This window comes from Hordeum vulgare, chromosome 5H, assembly GCF_904849725.1.
Source record: "Hordeum vulgare subsp. vulgare chromosome 5H, MorexV3_pseudomolecules_assembly, whole genome shotgun sequence".
In the NCBI taxonomy this organism is placed as follows: Eukaryota; Viridiplantae; Streptophyta; class Magnoliopsida; order Poales; family Poaceae; genus Hordeum; species Hordeum vulgare.
In genome coordinates this window covers 123,849,179-123,855,965 of record NC_058522.1, presented here as the reverse complement: position 1 = coordinate 123,855,965, position 6,787 = coordinate 123,849,179, and the positions used below count along the sequence as shown (strand labels likewise).

Below are 6,787 nucleotides of genomic sequence, written 5' to 3'. Positions count from 1 at the left end.
ATAAAACATCCAAAATAGATAATACACTACTAGGAAAGGGCCTGCTAGTGGCGTACCTGTTTTGGCTACTAATGACGCACTACAGGTGCGCCACTAGCATCACGCCATTAGAATTTTTTACTAACGACGCACCACAGGTGCGCACGACATTAGTATGCCTCCCAGGGAGTCATATTTACCCATGTGCTCTGGCTTACTAATGGCGCCCTAGTTGACGATGCGCCACTAGTGTGCTTTTTGCAGTGTGCCACTAAAGTGCTGACTGGTGCGCCACTAGTATGAAATCTTTGCTGAGAGCCCCATGACATCAAAGATTCTAGCATATATATGTTTTGTTTCAAAATCACAAATTCAACAGTACATAACATATATATCAAATATATAATACATAATATGTGCCCAATAGTTTTACTGATCCACAACACATAACATATATGCAAAGTTGCATAACAAATTTCATGATCCATATATCAAAATTCCATAGCATCCATACATCCAAAATTCAATAGCATCCATATATACATATAGTTCCATAGCAGCCATACATACATAGCTCCATAGCAAATATAATACACAACGATACTTTGCGGGCATTAGTAAGTAATATTTGGCACTAAAACAAATGCCTTCATGTCCATATCGTAGTCCAAAGAGCATCCGCGTGGCAACCTACAAGATGAAATCATCAACATGTCAAATTTAACACTCTAAATCATGAAGATCTTCAAGAATGGTCTCTAATTATAAATTTGATCTTCAAATGGGTCAAATGATCTCTACTTACATGTTTTGCGGCGGTGTGGCGGGAAAACCTAGCTTCTTTGCGGCGCAGCCACAACCAGTGGTGGCCGGTCGCGCCGCCGGCAGCCGCCGATGTGGCAAAGAGCGGCGGGCGGGGCAGGGGTGTAGGGCGGAGTGCGCGGGGCGAGCGGTATTTAGATTGTATAATAGACCAATCATCAACTCAATGTTCTCTAATGAGCCCTATGTTCTCTAATGAGCACAAAACAAAACAAAGGAGCTGACTATACAAGTGAAAAAGGGCATGGCTCTTTAGATTGTATAATAGACCAACAAGGATCTATGATCTGCAAATAACATAACTTAGTAACCACAGAACCTTGCGAAACACATATATTGTGGCATAGTTCATTGAAAAGAAAGATGACCGCAATAACAAGATTTAAAAACAGCATCATCAACTCAATGGCCGGCATCACAGTCAGCCATGGCTCGTTGGCAAATGCATTACAAGGCATGGGAAGAAAGAGGATCAGAGAATGGATAGGCAAGGGCGCCAAACCTCCGAACGCCCACTTATGGAAGGTCAGGTTGGTGTTGAAGAACTTGGGGTGCACACAGACCGACGCGGTTGTGTCGCAGTGTCTTCAACAGTCGGAGCTGTGCACCACGCTACCCTTGCACCCCCAGAGCACCGCCACCCGCAGCAACAGATTTAAAATGTTTTTTATGTGCATGCGAGCATTGTCAACACTGTCAAGGGCAGATGGAAACCATATATCAATAACCACATATGAAAAAATCATGCAAGAAAAGCATTGATCAGGTCCAATTCAATAACCTGGAAGCTATCACAATCTACAAGATCTCCTAATGCAATTCTCTTCTCATAATCCACCATTGGACCATCTGTGAAACATCTGCACAGTTTGGGACAGTAATCAGGTTAATTCAAATGCCTTCAGCAGACAATAAAAAGGGCTCCAAGCATAAAAAGCGTAATGAAAAATGAAACCTTTAACTGGATCAGCCGATAACCAAATTAATTGGCATATGGAAGAGGCTTAAATATCATTGAATGAGAAGAATTATATGCTAAATTTATAAATAAGTGAGATGAATATTATAAATTGTTTGGAGCTAAGTCTCCAACTTAGAGAAAAGTAGACGCAAGCTCCAAACCTATCCTATGAAAAAGACATCAAGCTAAGTAACTAAGCTAAAATTCTACCATTTCTCATCGGAAGTGCAAAACCTTTTAACATAAAAGTCGGATGGTTTAGTTTTGCTTGGTCAGGTTTGCCTTTAAATCAATTTAACACTATAAAACGACCCAGAATAGTCTAATGCTCCAGACACTTTTTCATTTGCTGGCAATGGAAGCTGGTTAAGTAGCATTCAAATTAAAGGGGAGAGGGTGTGAGCATTAAGAAGGTGAGAACATATCCTCCAATTCAGAGATTCACTTATTTTCATGGGAGCTTCTTCTTCATGAGCTCAGCCTATGGCAAAATGAACCAACAAACAGTATTATGAGAATGTCATGGTATATTAAGTTACTATATCGATATCATTCATCACAGAGAAACAATACAACGGACCTTCTTGAGGAGCTTATCTCTTTGCCGGACACGTTGGTCATATTTTTCTTGTTCGGCGTTGAGGGCCTTGAGGTTGTTCAAGGTCTGCTCATTTTGCTTTACAGCCTGAAATTCGACACAAGGTCGGTGGTCAATCGAGCTGGTATGTAAGAGACCGTGTGTACGATGAAGCCAGAGAAGCTTCAGATGTTGAACAGGGAAAACATGGAAGGATTGATGTCTACCACTTCAATATTCCTGAGCTCCCTGCTCCGTTCTAACAATCTTCCTTACATAGACGAGTTAAAAAAATGGGAATACGTTGACGTTGGGGATACATATGGAATCATTTGGCACAAAGACCCCACCAATGACAACTCTGATGGTCATGCCTTTGGTAAGGAACTAAGGACGACATCAGTGCAGATCCAATGCCATTTATGTAGTAGCAATGAACAGCATGGACCAGTGGTTAACGGTCAGCCTTCAAAATTTAGGAAACAGAAACTAACAACAAAAGAGCAAGAGTTGCAGAGCAGGAAAGTTCATACACAGCTTATCCCCTTCTTTGTGTAAGTTGTGTAGCATCTGGGCCATATGTGAATAATAAGACACAGCTGCTGAAAGTTCTCTAGCTTGTGATCTTGTCCATGGACAGGCATATGGCATATGTGTTCGGAGGCAGCAATATATTTACAAGTTTAGAACAGTATATACCTTTACTGATTTGAAGAGTTAAAACGAATACTATTATCAATGTAAATAATTACACCTGATACGCTAATCAGGACAGTACAGTCCAGATTCCATCTATGAGCATTACTATCTTAAAAGAACACAGCAGCAAATCTGCAACTTAAACTAAATCATCTCTAACTCTAAGTTGGGCTTAACAATGTAATACAGAAAGAATGTAGCGGCTGAACAACTTACAGAGTTAGCCAGTTCTAAGAAACCAAGTAAATTCTGAAGAAAAGTTGCTTGTGCTGCTGCCATCTTCTAAAATGCATGTCATGGGCCACTCAAACGAAACCAACAAGTCCTCTTCCAAACAAGCGTGAGCTTCTCCTCCTCCCCCTGTTTGCAGTTCTGTTGCTCCTCATCGGCGTCAGATAAAACCACAGCATCCCATTATCAAAGTTCCCAGGGGAAGTGTAATGCACGCTCCTGCTCCTGCCGATCCTGCACTCCTTATTCTTGAGCCAATCCGCGCGGAAATTCTGTGTGTCCCCGTTAACCGCGGCATCTTGGGAGCTTCTGCTTGAGCTCTGGCTTGCTCTGCATGGAAGTACGGACCCGTTGCTGCGGCCATGCTGAATTTCGCCATTTTCGATGTCTATCGTCTCCCCATTTTTACACATCCGGGTTTCCCTCCTTGACTCGGACAAGGACCGGTCGAGAGCGTGCTCCCCCTTCCTCACGAACTCCTTGAGCGGGCTAGTGATGCTCCGATCCCACACCCTGCTCCACCTATTGGACCTCCGGCGTCGGACACCCGAGGCCGACGCAGTTATCTCCGGGCCGGCGTCACTGCAGCGCCTCGTCTCCCTGAACCTCGGACCCTCGCCGGCTACCTCGGCAGAATGCCCCCATTCCTGCTCTCGGATGCCACCCCGGCAGCAGCACGGTCCCCATTCCTGGCCTCTGCTGCAATCCCGACAGGAGGAGCTCCTCTGCATTGGTCTGCCTGACCCTGGTGACGCCATCAGGCGGGTCGTCTAGGCACGCGAAGGAGCAGGCGAAGGCCCTGCCGACCATGGAGCCGTCCCAGGAGTGGCGGGGCGGGTCCAGGGAGGAGGAGGAGCGACCCCTGCCACCGGGCGGCTCCCGGCACACCATCCACTCGCAGGAGCGGCGGAAGCTGGCCCTCGCTCCACGAGCGGCGGCGACGGCCCGCCGCCGCCGACATCGCCGGGATGGGGATGGGGATCCAGCGCTCCGGACGGGCGCGAGGGCTCCTCCTCCTCCCCCTCCTTGGCATCGCGGCGCCGTGCCCCCCGCCTGGGCAGGATCGCCCTGAGCCAGGAGGCGCCCTTCCAACGGCTCCCGCGGCCTCCTCCTCCTCCGGGGTGGTCCGCGTCGGACGCTCTATCGGGATCCCTGGCCTCTTGGCGGACACAGACCGACGCTGGAGGCCCTGCCGAGGATGGAGGGATCACCACGATGTTGCCCGGCACGTAGTCGTCGTCACCCCGCTGATGCTGATGCTGCGCGGCGGATGTGGAGGCGGAGGCGAAGGGCTCGAGCTTGGGGCGCTTGGCGGCACGGGCGGGCGCCATGGACGGCGGCGACGGTCGGGGGAATGGGTTGGTAGGGCTTTGGGGTTTGGGGCTGTTCGGCGGGACGGGACGGGGTGGGGAATTTGGAGGAAGAAAAATGGAAGGCAACTGCATCGGTGGCTTTGGGCTTGGGCTGAGAATTATAGCAATGGCGCATCCCAGAGAGGTGCGCCCGTTAGTAACCCTGATTACTAATGGCGCACCAGTTGGTGGTGTGTTATTAGTAGTTCTGCAAAGAAAAATATAGTAGTGGTGCACTGGGTAAACTAGTAATGACGCACTCTGTCCTGGTGCGTCATTAGTACTTTTGAAAAAAAAAAAAAGTTTGTTAGTTGTGACGCACCGAGTGTGTGGTGCGTCATTAGTGTCCATCACACTAATGGCGCACCTGCACATGGTGCGCCACTGCTATATAGTAGTGGCGCACTACTTGTGTGGTGCGCCATTAGTCTCTATATTATCTATAGGCATTTTCCTAGTAGAGATATAATAGCATGGAATAATCAAAAATTATAGATACGTTGGAGACGTATCATGCCACGATCAGACCATTAAGCCACGCACACCCACCGCGAGATTCGTGCAATCAATGCTGCGAGCGTGGCGGAAACAGCCTGAAGTGGTGGGCAGTGCGAAACAGTGGGTTGGTGGTTACCTGTTTGCGAATTTCACGCCCGTGCACGAACTTTGGGCCTGACGCCACAGCGCTAGGCGAGCGCGTATGGTCTAGGCTCGGGGGCTCATGTCGGTGCACTAGTAATGGGGTACCTAGTGCCCGTGACTTTTGCACGGGCGTTGGTATCGTAGCCCCTCAAAAGCAACCATCAACCCAAGTGAATAGCCAGATCCAGACGCTAGCAAAACCAACACCAACACCCCAAGACATGCCAAGAACCCGAGGCACATGCCAGGGGTGAAAGCACAAACATCCTCATGAAGACCCGGCAAGGGGCCTCCCCCGGCAAGTGTGGGCCAACCTGCCACAGCTCCACCTCATCGCTACACCAGTCACTTGTCAATGAGGTGTCGAGGTCCCGGGTGGCTAGGTGGCTCTCGCTGGCTACGTGGCGGCGCGCCGGAAGATACGTTACAACCTGTTGACACCCGTCTAGAGGCATGTCAAGACCCCAAGGCATGGCCAGCTCATAGGTGGCAGAAGCCTGCCGGGAACGCATCCCCGCTCGCCACCTAAGGCCGCATTTATGCCGCTCTGCCTTAAGTGCCAGAGTTAGGTATGATAGTACTGTTAGCTATGTGATCATGTCAGTTGCCAGTTTGGACGCCCCTTGAGCTATAAAAGGAGGCCCGAGGCCACCTAGCGAAGGATTCAGATCTTTGGATATTCAAACACTTGGAGATTTAACACTTGGTAGATTAGGTCCCCAAGGGATTAGAGCCAAGTGTAAGTGTACGCACGTAATATATCTCCCCAACAAACCTTGCCGGGGTATAGCAATGTGCAAACTTCGTCTTCTCCAATAAATCCACGAAAGCCGGAGTAGGGTTTTACGCTTCACAGCGGCCCGAACTTGGGTAAAATCCATGAGTCTCATCATCGTGTTGCCTCTTAGTCTCTACTCTTTGTGCGATGCGACCTCCCCGTCGAACCACAAAGGGGCCCAAAGGTCCCATAGGTGATTGTGTGCGCACCTTCACCAACAATTGATATGTATCATGGGTGTTATTCTAGTACAAACTCTAGGGCTGTTTGTGACACTTATAGCAATAGCTCAAAAGATTGATTAGAAATAATAACTTCGAGGTGGTTCTACTACCTACACCAATTTCATCTTATTGTTCTTCACTAGATAGGAACTTCGGAATGATTTTTGTTGCATTTCGAGCTATGATCATATGATTCTACTATGTTAGAATTGTTGAGAGATTGCACTAGTGAAAGTATGAACCCTAGGCCTTATTGTCCAGCATTTATACAACATTATGCTTGTTGTTTTACATTTTTTACCTTGCAGTTTTCATATTTTTCTATTACGATAACCTATATCTACTATCCGTATTACACTTGTATCACCATCTCTTCGCTGAACTAGTGCACCTATCCAATTTTCCACCGTATTGGGTGTGTTGGGGACACAAGAGATCTTTGTATTTGATTGCTAGGTTGTTTGAGAGAGGCCATCTTCATCATAAACCTCCCACAGATTGATAAACCTTAGTTCTCCCACT

General features: G+C 47.8%; 1 pseudogene; it reads right to left on the bottom strand.

Moving 5' to 3' along the window:
- Window positions 1-1,034: 1,034 nt before the first annotated feature.
- On the bottom strand, window positions 1,035-4,706 carry LOC123397760 (annotated as a pseudogene).
- Between the last annotated feature and the right edge of the window lie 2,081 nt (window positions 4,707-6,787).